The sequence below is a fragment of the Conger conger genome, chromosome 14 (assembly GCF_963514075.1).
Source record: "Conger conger chromosome 14, fConCon1.1, whole genome shotgun sequence".
NCBI lineage: Eukaryota > Metazoa > Chordata > Actinopteri > Anguilliformes > Congridae > Conger > Conger conger.
This window is the reverse complement of record NC_083773.1, coordinates 35,077,274-35,095,757: the sequence shown is the minus strand read 5'-3', so window position 1 is coordinate 35,095,757 and position 18,484 is coordinate 35,077,274. Positions and strand designations below refer to the sequence as shown.

General features: G+C 45.2%; 1 protein-coding gene across 1 annotated transcript in view; it reads left to right on the top strand.

The window, feature by feature from the left end:
• The first annotated feature begins 699 nt into the window (after nucleotides 1-699).
• The window catches only part of pnp4a (purine nucleoside phosphorylase 4a), a 40,991-nt gene continuing 23,206 nt past the window's right edge, over nucleotides 700-18,484 (top strand). The window contains exon 1 of the mRNA XM_061220478.1: nucleotides 700-778. The gene's annotated coding sequence lies outside the window, so the exon portion shown is untranslated. The remainder of the gene's footprint in view (nucleotides 779-18,484) is intronic.

The following is an 18,484-nucleotide window of genomic DNA, read 5'->3' as shown; positions in this document are numbered from 1 at the left end:
GGGGCAGTAGGGAGCCTTCTTCCCTGAGGGCCCAACAGACCCCAATGCCCCGGCACAGTGATAGGGGCACTGTGCTGCAGAAGGTGCCACCCTTTGTATATGATGTTAAACCAAGGACCACCCTTGAATTACATATTTGACCCAGGTCTGGTGCCACCATTAGCGGTCTTGCTGGGTTTCCTGCCACTGGGCTCTGCTTTTCTCCATCACCAAGCCTTTATTAAAATGCCACCCTGCACTAAAAATTATTATCTCAGAAGAATAATGTTTTCATAACGGGTTTATCCTCATAGAAGAGTGTTCACAACAGATCTTTTAACCCTCCTATTATGTTTGGGGTTTATTTGACCCCATTTAGTGTTTGACACCTCTTAAAAATCAGTTAACCTTGTTTAATGTTGATACTGTATGACTTTTCTAATTGTCTAATTTGGTTAAGTGGTATATCGGCTGCACTTCCGTTCACATCGGCGCGCTGGGGCAGACGGGAGCTGGAGCTCTGGCACACGGCTTCAAGGGGGCCGAGGGTGACCTCAGCGCGGGGAGAAGAGGTTCAGAGCGGGCCCGTGCCACGTGGACAACACGCTCCATCAGCCTGGTCCAGCTGTCTGAACGGGGCCTGGGTAATTGGCCGGCGCTCGCCTCTGTGCTGCTCAGGCGGTGCCAGGAGGAGCAGGCTGCAGAAGAGCTGTGGGGAGCGGGAGATAAGGCGCCGGCGTATGACTCATCCCACAGAAAAACGAAAACAACATATTCCCGGCCTACCTGGACCAGCAAGGTAGTTAAGATTTGTTTGTGGCAGAAAGGAAAGGGGCAAAAATGACGGGAGAGGGGTGTGTCAAAAATCAGAGCCAGAAGGCTGAGAACTCCCCGTTGACCTTTACGTAAGTTAATTAAAACTAAAAATGAAAAATCCACTCCGGGAGAGCTGGTTTTATCTCTGGGTGCTGGAGGAATGGAAAATCCCTTCTTCCCTGTTTTTATGGTGAGGAAAGTAAAAAAAAGTGATTGTGTCAGCAGAGACTGTATTTTCCCCTTCTCCTTCAGAGCAGAGGAATATCCATCAGTGCGCGCCTGGATTTGATTTAGAGCAACGTAAAGGACAGCGGTGTGATCAAGTGTGAGCGGGGACGTCCGGTATGTTTCCGACAGATAGAGGGGAACTGAAGGAACCTTTACAGCTGCACGGCTGAATCAGAGGGTGGAGGTGGGGGTGGGGGTGGTGGAGCACGGATGAGGTGGCCGGGGAGGTGGGGGGATGTTGGTGAAGGGGGGGGGGGGGGGGGTGGACGGGAGGTGGTGTGTGATGGGAGAGGAGAGGAGGTCCCTTTGTTGTTGAGATGAACTGCTAGAAAAAAGCTGGATGCGATTTGCATAACAAAGTAAGACACGGCAGTCTTGTTAAGAGACTCAGGGCTGGTGACACACATTGCTTTTCCGCCATATCTCAGGGCGACGCTTGATTTGTTTTGCTTTTTAAAAATGTATTTATTTATTTTATTTTTTAACTCGGTTCCTCCCAAAACAATTCCCCAGCCATCAACTGCAGGTAGGACCTCCGAACATGCACTGGGCTGAATGACCTATCACTGTTTAAATTCATAGATAAGAATTGAAGAATTGTCGAGCTTTGTATCGACTGGGAAGGAAACGAATGAATGAATTAATCCGTTTTTAAATAACGAACTCATTTGAAATCACAGTTTAGGGTAATGGGGGGGGGGGGGGGTGTATGCATGCGGGGGAGCTTGGCTCCCCATAACTGGGGGTCAAAGACCCTGGCGTCAGGGCGAGGGTTGTGTTTGCTTTCGCGTCTTAAATAATGGATGGGTGACAGAGGGGGGCCTCTATGATGGCGGGGCCGATTCCTCCTCAATAATGCATGGAGATGGGCGCTCTGGCGTGCTCTGGAGAGGGCAGATTTACATAGCTTCTATTTGATTTCTCCTCTGTCTATAGGGGAGATCAAAGAGGGGCTGGGGCGGCATCATAGCCAGCCTAGCCCACCCTAACCTTAAAAGGAGCGGGGGAAGGTAATATCTATGCAAAAATGGAGGGCGGGTGTCGGCGAAGGCAGGCGATGGGAGGCGCAGACGCCGCGGCTAGGTTCAGGTGTGGACGTCTACGATGTTGGAGGCCGGATCGTTTTTAGGCTTTCCGGTTATTTTTTTATTTTTTTATTTCGGAAGTGGGCAAACGGCGTCCTATGTCGTACGAGTTAACACAGAGCACGTTTGTAGAGTAGAGTAATTGTAAAATGAGCTCTTTTTGTAAAAGATACTGTCTGTGTCTCTTTCCTTACCTCTTTCACTCTGGGACTCGGAGCTGTACTTTCTTCTGCGGTCCTCAACACATTTGTCCCCGGGTTTGATTTGCAACTTATTGTACGTCTGGATAAGAGTGTCTGCTAGATGCTCGTAATGTAATTTATGTAGCGCTTAGGAAAGAAATGGAGGAAAGAACCTGCTGCTTACCACCGAGCAAGAAGCGAGCAGAGCTGTGGAAAGCCTAGCCAGTCTGTGAACAACTGTATCCTGTAGCCTCTAGGCCAAAGGTGCCAACGCTATCGGGGGTACTCCCCTGGTCAAATTAAGGATATAATAAATGTCCGCCGACACAGAATCGTATTAGACTCCATATATTTATCATGATTACTCTACCTCATTTGTATCAATGCGCTATGGGGATCACAGACCATGATCTCATATCTGGGTTATATCCTATGAACGGTCCTTCATTAGTAATACTTACTGCATGTACATGTTCCCCATAACTATTTGGTTTCATTTTTCAATGTATTCTTGTAACAACAGTGGCTGGTGGTTTCCCGTAGATTCAATTATATGCTCGTAAAAAGTCTCTGCAACATAAAATATTCAAGAGACAGAAATATGTTTTTACATTACATCACCTAGATAGTTCAGTATATAAACTGTGCGCATCAGAGGAGGAATAGAAAGCATGAAGGAATAGTTGTAAACAGTCCTCTCCGTGCACAATTATTTTGGAAATATTACGTGTCCCTGTTCTTGTTACAGGCAGTGTCCTCTCTAATGAAGTCAATTGTAGTCTGCAGAGAACTACTGTGCTTTTGTCTCCCAGTGTGTGAAACATTTCTATCAGCGTCCCCTCCTCTTATTCTCCAATGTTGGATGGCAAATCATATTCATCCTCAGTGCTCAGTGCTCCGACCTCCAATATCGATTCCGAGTAGCACAGACAACCGTTTGCTCTTCTCTGGGGCATGCGATGCCAGCCGCCACATCTTATCACATTGCAGTCCTGCTCGCACAGACATGAGTCAAAGGACGACGCACACTGTGTGTGCAGCTGAAAGGGCAGACAGTGGCTGCCTGACTGACCAGAGGCAGGGTGCTTACATCGCAAAAATGGCTGTCTTAACAAGCATTTTTAGTCTGGTAATAAGATCCTATTTTTTCTCTCAAGTAGGAAATATTAGCTTGTCTTGACCCTATCCACTTATGTGGTTGAGTCGTCGATGTCTCAAATTATTCTGGCGTTCATACTTATATCATACCACAAACGGCAATGTAATAAAAACGCAAAACGGCAATGTCAGATTTTGTTAAAGAGACTCTCTGCTAGCAAGAACAGCAATTGTAATTGGACTGGCAAATGGTTATAACAGGGCTCTGGTTAATCTATTTTTGAAATAAAGTTACATTTTAAATGTTTTTAAATGCTGTTTGGTTAGAAAGTATTAGGGTGAGTAATCCTTTTTGGGGAGATTTTTGGACACTTTGGGACCATGTGTTTTCAACAGCTATATTGCACATTAAATCATTTGAGTCACTGGCAGTGGATTTTCAAGGGGCCCTGGCTGAAACCCTGCTGGATTTGAAAACAGTTGGTGGCTAGTTGACCAGTTCAGACAAGCTCCATGCGTAACACGGTCAGCTCCGTGGTCACAGCTGGATTTTACACCAGAGGAAGATTCCCTTCTAAACAGAAGCTGACACAGGCGCAGTACCCAGCCGCAATCCTGGACACGCTACAAGACCCGGCTCGCTTCAGCGCGTTTTCCGCAGTGTGCGAGTTTAGCAAAAAGTTTGTGTGACAATGAATTATTCCGAGGGTAATCACCCGTAACCGTAATGAAGCGAAAGTCTTCAAACCGCGTTTATATATAATACAACAAAGTGTTCGCCGCGCCAACGTCTGGCTGCCACGTGGAGCACGTCAGCCCTTTGAACTCGCGGCGCTTCGGCGAGGAGCGCGAGAGGCTGCTCGCTGCCAGGACGTCTTCCGCTGTCTGCGCTCGGCGCCCAAACTCACCGAGCCGCCTTTGTTGTCTGAAGACAGACGGAGGTGCTCTTAAACATTTTTGTACTCCCTCTTTCAAAACAACCTCAGCCCCTCCCTCATCTACCTCTCTCCCTCGCAGCAGACACCCCGTGTCTTATGGCTGCTTGGCAGAGCTGCATTCGTCACTTTGAATTCCAACCTTTTCCCACATTCCCGCATTTTTATCAGCGCGTTAATTGGAGTCGGGCAACATCTCTCTTCCCTGGTTTCCTTTCCACACTCCAATACTGTACCCTAAAGAACACAACATTTCAGTCTCACAGTGTGGGCCCTAAATCTGGAAGGATCTTACTTAATTGGATTGAATGTGTAACACAGCAGCTTCTGTAGGTGTACACGTGAGCAGCAGATCAAAGTGACTGTTTTCAGCACTCTTCTCCTTGCTAGCATGACATCAATTACCCCCAAAATTCAGGGAACTGAATTAACCTCCAACAGATTGCATGGTTTCCCAAAAACAGTTTAAAATTCATTGTGTTGCATCCAGTGCATTCATATACTTACTTAAGTATACTTTCAGTAAGTAATACTTTAATAAGTTAAGTAACACTTTAACAAAAAAAAGATCTATAGTTTGAATTAAATATTTGTAGTACTGTATTTTAGAGTACATTTTTTAATCAGAGTTATGTGCATCAGTTGGCACAGTAATACTAAAAGTATATATTTTAATATGTGGAATTGTGCTAGCTATAATAAATATAACTGCATAACTTGAGCGATTGACTAGCCCACCTGAGGGTTTACCTTATACCAGCACAATAACGTATTAGTTCAGTTTATGATATTGCATTAGCCAAAGTTACTCAGTTTCTTAAGTACCACTTGGCTTGCCACTTAGAGGCTACAGTTTCAAAGCTAGTGTGGCACTGCACTTAAACTGAATTGCATCAATAAATGATTGTGCTGTTTAAAGGGATGGCGTGTAGAAATGGATGCTGCATAAATTGCTCTGCATAAGCAAATGTCTGATAAGCAAATAAATAATGTAATGCAAGGTGAAGCCGGTAACCTTGACTCAGCTGTTAAAGTGTTTATTGATGGACAATCTGTCTACCCCGCTACATACGTGTAGGCCTGTTATAGCCTATGTTATAGTGACACCATCATATTCAGGAAAAATAACTAGCCCCACCCCACTTTCTGATAATAGGATGCACCTAGACTCTAACCAACATGAGGTTGTTTTCTGAAACATGATTTGTTATGTATTAAATCATTACAAAAAAGAAATAATAATTTGCAATACATTCTAGGCCACACATTGCCTTCCATGGTTTTTCTACGTGTTTGCAAATATTGTTCTCCATTACTTCACGTATAAATTATGAAATGTGGTTTTCTCTGTGGTCCCCATAAGTTCTACCCATTCAAGATCAGTGAGTCTTGCCATTTAAGTCATAATGTGCCATTTAATTCTTAATATGACAAAATCCATGCTAGTTTAGCAACTGTGTAGATAGCAAGTTAGTCAGCATGAATTAGCCATCTTAATTGCTTCTGTGCTTTTAGCTCACTAGTTGGTGCCTAGTTGGTTAGCTAGCAACTTAGTTACATATTCTCTGCTTTAATACTAATGCATGGTATTGTATTTAGTAAAAGTTAATACCAATTCATGTAACCGTAACTTTTGATTGGTTGTTCTGTACTGCAGCTTTTTCTCGACATGCATTGAGCCTTCTCAAAATATTGTGTTTTATTGAAAAGCTTTTCAAAGGTCTCACTGGCAAAACTGTAACTGTTATGGTTTGATGACCAATAAGGTTTTCAACATGGTAGAATTGTAGAATGTGAACGGCTGGTAACACTTGCTCTGAATAAGAGCGATATAACTACAATTAGTACATAGCACTTTTATAAGCACTGTAGAAACATCCATAAAGGCTTATATCAATATGTGTAACGGGCATATGGTGCACTACTGATTCAGATGGCATTGTCGTGACCTGCCAAGGGACACCATATGCTTACTTGCACCTGACAAGTATGTATGAATGTCTGAGTAGGGCTTATGAAGGTGTTATGTAGTGACTGCGCTTTTGTACATGCTATTTGTTACATAGCGTTTATGAATGACCATTAGGACAGATGGTCATTCATATTTTTATGTTCACTTGAGTATTGAGTGCACACAAAATAGACTGTTATCTGAAGTTCAGATGTAAGTTGAGCATTTGGGCGGCATCGAGGGGAACATGCTTTTGTGATGTGATAATAATTGACGGAGCGTTGACTTATCTCCTGACAGAAAACTAGGCAAGCTAACCAACTTACAATGGGCATTATGAACATAATACTATACTATTTGTTTGTTTATATATGGTATATGGTACAAGCAAAACCAAACCAGACATTTAGCTGTTTCTGTAAAATGGTAAATACCATGAAATGAAAGCTAATCGTCTGTACTTTTGTCTGCCGAGCTAATAATCTTTGTGCATTATATGGTAGCTACAGCCATTACAGTTTTGCCCTTTAAAAAGTCCCTAAGGCCATTCACCGCTATATGTTTGCGGTTCAGCAAAGTAAAACAAGTGTAGTTATATGTGTCACATGTATATGTGTTCATTGTTTCGTTTGGGAAATTCTTGCATCCTAAAACATAATTTATCAGCAAAACGTTCTTGAAGAGAAACATTTCCAAAGGTGATGGTTTAAGGCCTATTCCACGTAAACACAGTGTTTCAGAGTGATAGCCTTCCGCAGTGAAGGCTGATGCTCACTAGCTCCTGGCCATATGTGGGAACACTGCAGCTGTGACAACACTCCAGGGACTGAACTGCAACACAACCTTAATTAAAGGATTAATTACTGTACATGCCTTAACATGCTTAATGTAGGAGGACCCAAAGATTACGCTTCCAGCCCATTTATGTGTAAAATGTAAAAAATTATACATAGGCTAATCCAATTGAGTGAGCGGCTTATGCAATCCATATGAGCAACATGTCAAAGTCAAAGAAAAAATGGGTAAACTTTTACATCAGATGACCCATATTACAGTTGTAGTTACATTGCTTAAATAAGTTATATTATTTCATTTTATGAATTAGACAATTGGGCTCTGACTGTTGTATTTTAATTACTGTACAGAATTCACAGCGTTTTATAAATGAGCTTTTCACCAACTGCAAAAAAGCATATGTTGATGGACATGAACACAACCAAATATAAGATGGAACACTGGTTTTATTCCTTATTAGCAATCATAAGCTTATATTTTCAGTGTAATCAGCTTCAGCTCTTTAGGGTGATCTCATGTTCTGGTTGAGCATGAAAATATCATTGAATGTATTTTTTATGATATTTTCAATAGTCTCAGACTCTACCTGCTAATATGTGTGGGTTTATCTATGGGGGAAGCTGGCTTACAGACAGACCCACTGTTTACCGGAGGGCATGACTGCACAAGCGCCAGCACAGGCAGACACACACACATGCGCATGTGCACGTATGCACACACACACAGACACACACACATGCACATGTTCACGTATGCACACACACACAGACACACACACACACACATGCACACACTTGCATGGTTGCACTCACATGCTAACACACACACACTCTAACACACAGGCACATATCCACACATACACACACAGACACACACATCCACACACTCAAGCGCTTGTACTCACACACTAACACACACTCTCAGACAAATGCACGCGTGCATGTACGCTCACACACAGACACAGGCATACATGCATGTATGCACTCGCGCTCTTGCACTCACACACTAAAACATACAGGTACACGCTCTCACAAACACACGCACACACTTGCAAACACATAAATCCACACACTCATGTGCATGCACTTGCACACTAACACACACACACACACACCCCTCACACACATGCACACGCACACACACACACACACGTTTGTTTCCTCCCTCACAGTTCCCCAGAATGTTTCTGGTGACTTCAGAAGGTGCGCATTGTAATGAGGTCTGTACCCGCTCCACTCTCACTTGAAGTGTTTACATTTGTGCGTGCCACTGAAAGCGGGCCTAATCAGAAACTCTTGTGGTTTTGGGGCACGGCAGGAAAAGGCGCGCTCAATAATTTATCCCCAAAAAACTGGCAATCATCCCTCTAATGAGTGAGGAAGGTGAACCTGATTGTGTTTCCCAAAAGCCTCGCATCCTTTCAAATCTGACTAAATTTTGCACCCCAGAGCTCTCCATTTTGAAGCCGCACACTTGCTGTTCGGGAACCTGAATAATTCATGATGTATCAAGGAAAGGAGACCTCAGTAGTATTGGAGCTGAGCGCTGCTGTGTTCTCTGTTAAAAAAGAGGAGGCGAAGGCACCCTCTCTGTGTCACATAGCGCCAGCAAATTGAAACCCACCCCATGGCGGAGTCTCAGACAAAGGACCGCCTGTCGGAGGGTTTCCGTGGCGTCCTGGGGACAGCGGCGTTCTCTGACCCCCTCTGAGATCGTCCCGCTGTCTGTTTGTGGTGTTTTACACGCAACAATAAGCACGCTCTTTCAATCTAAAATCAGTGCAGATATTAAAGTGACCCAGATCTTTCATTCATATGTATATGTTTTGTTGAAAAATTTTGTTTTTATGGTGAAACATGAATAATATTAACTTCCTGGCGAGCTGCTTGTTGTTCCAAATCCCCTCACTATGCTCATTCCCTATACTGTCCCAAATTCTAACACTCTCCTGAATCCCCAAACTATCCCAAATCCCCACTCTCCTGAATTCCCAAACTGCTCCAATTCATCACACTCTCCTGAATCCCAAAACTGTCCCAAATCATCACACCCTCCAGAATTCCCAAACTGTCCCAAATCCCCACACTGTCCCAAATCATCACACTCTCCTGAATCCCCAAACTGTCCCAAATCATCACAATGTACTGAATCCCCATACTGTCCTGAATTCCCACACTGTCCCAAATCCCCACATTGTCCCAAATCTCTACACTCTCCTGAATCCCCAAACTGTCCTAAATCATCACACTCTCCTAAATCCCCAAATTGACCCAAATCATCACACCCTCCACTATTCCCAAACTGTCCCAAGTCCTAAATTCCCACACTCTCCTGAATCCTCACAATTTACTGAATCCCCAAACTGTCCCAAATCCCCACAGTGTCCCAAATCCCCACATTCTCCTGAATCCCCACACTGTCCTGAATCCCCACGCTCTTTTAGCTGTCCTTGCCAAAGGGAGCCCTGGCTCAGCGGGGAGAGTAAGGCAGAGGAGCAGTAACCAAGTGCCATCTCCCTCCCAGCAGCCTTCTCTTCAGGAGCTCAGTATCAATCACTCTCCCAGAGTTACACAACCGGCCGCAGGAGGCTGCACACACAGGAGCCTGCACACACAGGATCCTGCACACACATGATCCTGCACACACAGGAGCCTGCACACACAGGATCCTGCACACACAGGATCCGGCACACACAGGAGCCTGCACACACAGGAGCCTGCACACACAGGATCCTGCACACACAGGAGCCGGCACACACAGGGCAGCGGGCGGTGGCCCCGGCTGACGGGGAAATGGAGGCGGAGCAGGGGCTCTAATAACTGATATGTGAAGGTTTTTCTGCAGGGGGTGGAGGGCGCCTCGGCCGAGGCAGACGCCTGCTGGAAGACTCTCCTCCGCGGTTTTGTGGAAATTGGTAAGAGGCTCTCTGTCCTCAGAAGCAGTCTGCAGCCCCCCTCCTTTCCTCCTCTCTCCACACACACACACACACACACACACACACACAGAGCTGCTTCAATTACCACGGCACACACAGCCCAGAGTGCAGTGACTAATTTGAATCAAATTGTCCTGACAGCATATGATTGACAGGTTGGGAACGTTCCTCCTGCGTCCCCCCAGATTTGCCATAAATTAGCAGAAACTGCGTCTCCGGCCGGGACTCTTCCCCCCGCGTTATTTCCCGGGCCCACCGCTTTAAGAGAAATATTGTCCTCGGTGTTATTGCTGCAGGAGGGATTTAGAGTTCCTGGGAGAAACATGCTGTGCTTTTATCTGTGTCTTTTTCAGGGGTCGTGATGCATTGGCTTAGTGGGGGGATAGGAAAGAAACGCAAACAGGCATGTACACACACACACACACACACACACACAAAATCCACACACACAAACACACATACACGAAATCCTCACACACGCACACACAAACACACGCAAACGCACACATACACAAAATGCTCACACAAAAAAAAAAACAGACACAGACCCATATACACAAACACATGCACACACAATTTTGCGCTTTCACGAAAACATACACATATGCGCACACATACATACATATACACTCATAAAAACAGACATACACATGTACACACAAACATAAAAAACATATACACACTAACACATACATTGACACACACAAAGACACATATACGCACATTTGCACACATACAAAAACATATACACACTAACATACAGGCATGCACATACACACAGCACAGATGCGCACACGCACACTCATGCACAGCTCATGTGCTGGCTTTGGTAAGCTTTTCTTCCTCAGCTCAGAATGGGGAATGACCGTTGAATGACCTTTATAATGTGTTGTGGCAAGAATAGTGGCCAATCAACTTTGATTTCCACATTGGTTACCTGTGACGTTAGTATAATTTCTCTTTTTTAAATGCCAATCAAGTTAAGCTTTATCTCAGTTATTAGAGTGAGTCAAAAAAAGCCTACAATAGCTACAGTTATGGCACCTATGGAAATTTTGACAAAACTAAATTGACAGCTAATGCAACAGCTCACTCTGGTCCTGGAGATTTCTGTGCTTTTCTGCAATTTAAGTCGGGCAAGCATATGCACAAGTGTGCGAGCGCGTATTTATAAACTGTATGAGTCACAGTTATGAAACAGATGTGTGGCTAGCGAGTTCTCCCACTGTCGGCGTTGCCATGGCGTCATGGTAGGGCTTTTTTTAACACCAAAACTACTGAAGGAGAGCGTCTTTGGAAGACAAGGCTCGGTCAGCCGGAAAGCAGGAGGAGAGATGGAGACAAGATGGCCGGCCTCCAGCGCCCAATGGCCTTCTAAAAAAAAAACCTTCCCTTTTGCCCTACCCCCCCCCCCCCCCCCCCCTTCTGCCGTATCCCACCCCCACCCCTCCTCTCCCCCAAGCCAAATGAGAGGGGACAGGGGGATTTGGAGAGGAATTGGGGCAGAGAGATTGTGAAAACCACGACAGCTGGAGCAGACCCTGGGTGGCTGCTTGTGTTATCATTGTTCACATGCGGGCCCTTCTCTGCTTTACGTTTCCATATCAATGCCACACATTCACCTCATCCTATGCAGTAACTGACAGACTGACACCAGGGCACAAACAGACCTAGCGTGACAGTGCAAGGTCTGTGCTCCTGCGTGTGCAGTAATTTTGACAACGCAACCATGGCGATGTTTCTGCTAATATCGGCATTACTCCGCCCACTGCATATTCTGCACATTTAGGTTTATAAACACAATCATTTTTCACAGGTTAAAAATAACATATACACGATATGATGTATGTTCTATATGACCTTGGAAATTAATGCATTTGAACTAGTGTGTTGAGCACCCAATGTGAACTTTGTTGTTATAATCCTTTTTTTTTTTAAAGGTTTATGCTCGCGTACACGCTTGGCAGCAGCTGTACTCTTTGGTCCCAGGGTTGCCTCGGAATGAATTTTCTCAGGTGTTACGTCACTTCGTGGCGAGGCGGTCTCCAGCAGCGAAGGCCCTGTTTGTGTCCGTGCGAACGGGAATCTGCTCCGTCAATGTCAAATGTCAGGCCGCCGCGCTATTTCAATAATGGCCGAATATCCTCTCTAATCTATTACTTCTACAAGACTGGGTCTCCTTCTGCTGCGTGAAACAGGACAGAATGAGTTTGCAGGCTTAACACCCCTCCTCCTCCCCCTCCCCCCACAGCCCCCCCTCCCCCTCCCCTCTCTCCACCTCCCCCACCATTGGTGTGCTCTGACTCAGACTCCAGGGTCTGGATCATCACCATCCTTAACCCTGAAGGCACTGCTGGAAAGTGCAAGCGCAGACACTGGAACTATGTATATCAAGCTGATAGATCATTCCGGAAAAACATTTTATTTTTATTTTTTTTATGAAAGAGGCTGCAGGTGAAGGGGTGACAAAGGCAAGGAGGAGAGGAGATGGCAAAATGCAGTTATTTCCTGCGAGTGAGGACTAATTTCTGTGTTATTTGCTGTTTCTGTGCTTAAAGTAGTTATAGAACCGGTTTGCTGTGACCCTCCTGAGACAACCCAAATGTAGGTCTGGGGGTCTGCAGATTGGAAAGATGTGGGGAGGTGTGTGTGTGTGTGTGTGTGTGTGTGTGTGTGTGTAGGAGGGGGGTTGTTTAATCTCCAGTGCCCTCCCAGGCCCCTCTTGCTCAGCCATGAGGAAAGCTGCTCAGCTCAGCCGAATCTTGCATCGGGGGTGAGGGGGACAGAGAGGCCGCTGTTCCCTCGCCAGGCTACTGACCCCGGCCAGATGTGCCCCCAAAAACTCCCCACATCCCGGGGTTTAAAAGGGGACTTCATTAACCTTGCTGCACCGCGTCCTTGCCACTGCGGAGTCCGGGTTACTATAGTTACTGTCGGTGTTAAGCGCAATTTCAAACAAAGCTCCCTCGCTTGTTTAAGTGAGACCGCTTCCTCTGTCCGTGGCATGACATTGAATATGTAGGGTGTTCCTTCACTGTCGTTTGAACTTGGGAGGCCTAGTAGATGTTTGGTATTTTGTTTGGACAAGGTGTCTGCGATCAGTATTTCAGCCCATAGCATGAGTATAAATTTAGATTACTGTGTCCCTTTGATACCAGAAATGCAATATCACTTTCGCTGTTTCACTGTACCCCAGTGACACGTGCTGCATAGTCCAATCTGAGTGAGAAAAAAAAACTCATGCTTATGCCAAGTTACTGTAAAACGTGCAAATAAAATCACTGTAAATAGCATTGCACAAGAATGTCATTTTGCCCCAAAATACCGAATCCCTGGCAAACAACATACAATGTTCCCAAAACTACACATTTTACTAAATGTATGATATTCAATGACTTGTGATGACAAGAATCTGACTTTGCCCCCATCACAGCATAGCATGATCATAATCCTGTAATTATTACAAGATGATGAAGAAGGCACATTGTCATCTTCATTATCATTGTAATACACTATTGATTGTCATCATAGCTGCTCAGTTGCAAACAAAATTTCATATTGATTGCACTATACACAGTAAAATGGGCAGTGTGAAATCACTTTTATCTCGTGGTCATTTGGTCCCTACTGGACTCATATAAAGTTGATTACTGTGTACAAGTAACCTAAATGATACATTTATTTATACAGTATTTTATATAGCACTTATATAAAGTAGTAGTATTACAGCTCTTAATGGTTCCATTTGTAACCTCTAATAAACCTATTCAAAAAGGTCTGCTACTGGAGTTTGGCATCGCAGCAGCGCAGATACATTAACTAGTGACAATAAGAGCATACATTTACCTAGCCTCGTTCTGCTTTCCATTTCATTAACTGATAACTGACATTAGCCAGTGTGTATAACAAATAATGTTAATGACACATGTCCTGGCCACATTTTAAACAGCTCATTTAAACCAGAGCACAAGACTCTGAGAGCGTTCGCTGAATGCATTTTGTATGTATCGTTATTAAAGCAATGAGCTGAATGAAAGCACTTTTTTATTGTTCTGGTAATGTAAGATAATTAAAATTATGCGCTGTTGAATTGACTGCACTGCGCATATAGAACATCTCTCTGTTGGTATGTTTTTCAGTACAACCGAGCCAATTTTACTCTCACGTGTCATTCCAAGTTTAGTGTCATTTTGATGAAATGATGCTTTAAAAAATCCAGTCAAAGCTGTAATCGCGCATAACATTATGAAACTGGCTTTTGGAACACTAATTGAGGCCCTAAGGTTTTGCTAGCTCACTATTGTGTCAGGATTTATACTTTACCCTGTTTTTGATTTAATGTAGAAGCTCAATGGATGGAGGCCTCCATCTTAACAGTTATTATTATTATAACAAAAATGACTTAATTCCCCTTCTCTGTCCATGGACCTAGACATGGTGCTACTGATGATCAGGCTATTCCTAGAGAGCACGATTTCTGTATTTGCTGAAAGTGAAATTAGCCGACTATGAGGCAGCCCTGGAAGAGCAAGCAGGTCCCTGGTCTGCTGGCACAGGTTTCCGCAGCGAGTGAAACGGGACGGTGGGACGCGTTCTTTCAGATGAGTGTGCACTTTCATACCCCAGTGACGTGTGCTGCAGTAAGCACTAACTGGTAATGATGGGCCTCTGACTCGAAAGTGACCCCCCCTGGGAAAATAATTTCATCACAAACTTTTATTTTGAAGAAATGTTTTGAAAGTATTGCCAGTTTATGTTAAGCTTATGGTTCCGGAAATTTAATTGGGGGTAGCTGGGTTACAGGGACTAGCACATCAGAAAGGGGTGCAATCTGAAATAGCACCAAATCACACTTTGCTACCCCTCTATCCTCCTGTGAGTAATTTTCCCTGGACTGATAATTTTGATGCTTTTTTTTGTTTTTTGTTTTCTTTTAATCATTGGTTAGTTTGATGCCGAGCTTCTTGAGAATAATGAATTATTAAAAACGCAGAATAATGCGCCCATTTGCCGGCACTGTAAATTATTCATGCATGCATACAGCGTGCTGTACACTGCTTTTGATCAATTGTGATTTCATATTGTCAGCCAAAAATGCTTTATGCAAGGACACTTTGGAGGAGAGTAAATACGGTGAAATGCAGGGGGGGTAGGTTCGTTGCTTTATGTGCTGAGACGCTCTCAGTCCTCTGTGGGCGACTGCGCTGGAGTTTTAAAACAGCGCGCACTTCCCTCCTAATGAAGTATGCTTGATCGGTCTCAGGAAGCTGCATTATGTAGCAGCACATCTGTCACAGGAAAGACACGGGCCTCTCCTGGAAGAACACACCAATTAAAAGGGATGTCACTGCGAAGCAATACAGCGTGGTGCCTGGCTGCCTCGGTTCTCCTTTTATTTTCCTCCAGAATATCTTTTCACACAAGCATTGACAGCTCTTCTATTGGCACTCTCTGAGCGGTTACACAACTCACAACTAAAAATTCAAATGAAAGTCGTTCCGTAATGCAGGCGCGAGATCACTCTCAGAGGTTTCTGTGCAAGGTGAAAAGCGTTAATGAAATGTACAGTTTAGATCTGCGCGATTGTGTGCTGCTTTTAATTTAAATTACGAGGCGTGTTCCTCCTGCGATAAACTGCCCATTAAAAGAGTTCACACGGGCCCAGATATCACCTTAAAACACTTGTGGAGCAGCAGTCAGCGGAAACGGCCAGTCAAAACAAAGGGTTAAGTGCCTTCAGCTAAATATCTAGTGACATCTACTGCTTGCCTCCCGGAATTACCAAAAGCTGTCTCTCTGGCAATACGCAGGCGTGGACGCTGCCGAATGTGTCGACAGAAGCAATAGCCAGGGTTAAGGGCTGTCTGATGAGAAGGTGGCAGTATAATCTTACAGCAGGAGAACTCAGGTCAGTGATGTATTACTGACATATTAACATTTTGCAGGAGGTGATTCTGCTAGGCATATTTAACATGTTGCAGAAGGTTATTTCACAACGGTGAAACATTTCGTTCCCGATGTGTGTGTTTTTCAGGTCAAGCATGCTCAACTCACACGCAACACAATGTCCAATGTTTATTTGGCCAATAGGGACCCCATGGACTCTACCAGAGTTGATTTAACACTGAGCATTTTACACTGCACTTACACTGCAAAGCATATTCTTTCACTTGCTAAACTTACAAACAACATTTGGAAATGTAACATGAAACTTAACTGAATCTTATTTTGGTACTTTTCATTCAAATAGATATCGTCTTCATCAGCTGGGAAATTTAGTCTGTCCTGCCCAGCACCACAAAGACTTTCCGTTTTTGTTCTGTGTTCCAGCATTTTTCCGATGATCCCTTTGGTTTTATTGGAAAAAGTGAACATTATGGCTATAATAAACCTTTAACCCCACATGAATCGTACACTAAACATGCCAGTGGTTTCTCCTCTGGCCACCTTTCATATCGCAGAGTAAGGCCTGCAAAATGCACCACGTCACGCACAGCTCGGATATTTGTGTGTTAAACCTTCCATTTTTATGGCGTTAGAGTCTATTTGATGTGCTGGCAGTTTATCAAGTCAAAAGGAGCCTGCAATGTCAGTCAGACGCAACATTGGACCCTGATGCATACAGCAGCTAGTTGGCTACAGTGAAGCAAAAAATATACCTTGTAAACGCAAGATAAGAACAAATCTTTGCTTCGGTACATTGTCCTAACACAAACTTAAGCTTATGAAATATAAGAGATAGATGGCTGTTAATTTTTTGGGGGAAAAACTGTTCTTAATATGTCAATGTGTGCAGTTATTATTGCTGTGAGAAACTGCAACATCAACAAAATATATACTGTACATTGTAGGTTCTATAAAACAGGAGAGAAGGTGAGAGACTAGGAAGGTGAGATAGGTCACCTCTTATTGGTCAATTGTGATTGACTGTGGAGAATGAGCATGGGAGAATCAGCTCACTTGGCAGCAGAGGCAGCGGTGGGCTTTTGAGCCAGGGTCTGCTCTCCCCACCCTGTCCCAGCCCTACCCACCCCCCCAGCACTCCCCTTCTCTCTGTCTCCCTCTCTCAGCCTTCGCCCCCCTCCCCCAGACCCCCTGGAGGCACTGGGGCAGCAGGATTAAGAAGCCCTGGAGAGGCACAGCTCCTCCATCCCCACATTCCTCTGATAAACACCTGCTCATTTTCCCCTTAAAAGGAAACCGCAACCCGCAATGATGAGTGCCAATGTATATAAAATGATTTTAACACCCCGCCCCTGGTCAGTGACCCACTGCCGAACCCCAACTACTGCACTCTCAACCAGTCTACTCCAGCTGCTGTGCACCCCACCAATTTATAACAATATTTAAGTTACTATCCCAGAACATATACAGAACATATATATGCAGCAAACTGTATATGCTAGAAACACTGTGGACACACATGCACTCATGTGGCATCACATAGAGACTGAAGGTACCAAGGTGTTGTAGGAATGCTTATGTTGCATAATATCCCCCCATCTGAATGTTGGCTACCGCTTGGCTGTTGAATAAGTGCTGCCTGAATGTACACTGAATGTAGATTGAATTTTGGTAGAATGTGGGCTGAATGTAAACTGAACGTAGGCTCAGTGTGGGGTGAATATGGGCAGAATGTCAGCTGAATTTCGTCAGAGCGTAGGCTGAACTTGAACAGAATATGTGCTGAATATGGGCTGAATGAGGGCTGAATGCATGTTGCGGTCTGGTAGCGCTCACTTTCCTTAACCTTAACCTGCTTCCCTGGAGGCATGACAACTGAACCCTGTCTGCTCCAGGGCAGAGAGAGAACCTGACTACGGTCACCACACCACCCCTCCACTATCTCCTGCCTCCTGCTAGCACCTCCATGAGGGGCCCAGCTTTCTGCCTCACGTACGTTCCTCCCCTAGGCCCACCCCCCTGTGTGAGCGTCCTCTCCCCCTGGTCACCGCTCCACATGAATAAACACAGCATCGTCTCCGTATCTCAGACTGACAGCACGCGGCCCCCCCGCCGTGAGCCCAACCCCGGCTCCCCCCCCCCCGGCCCCTGCAGGGGCCCCCCATTATCGCGCACAGCCAGCGGACCCTCTCCCCAGCCTCCCTAATCCTCCCTGGCATCTCCGCAGACAGCGTGTTACACAACGCGCCGGTGAAACCCCCCCGCCACAAATTAATCATTAAAAAGACCCTCCTTGCATGAACCTCATTCTATCAGAACGGTTTACTGTACGTTCGTGCTCTTTGCGGGGCGGGGCGAACGGTTGGGCCTGCCCGGAAGGGGCGTGCGCCGTGCCGCGCAGAGGTCACGCCGCCGAGCTCTCTCCCTGCCGCGGTACGGCGGTAAGATACCCGCCGAGCCTGCCGTTCCGCGCGGCCCAGAGACGCTTCTCCAGGTACACGCCTCAAATATTGACTTTTTAATCTGCCGTGCGATCTGCCGACCGAGGCTGCCTGTCTCGCGCGGGAAGACCGAAG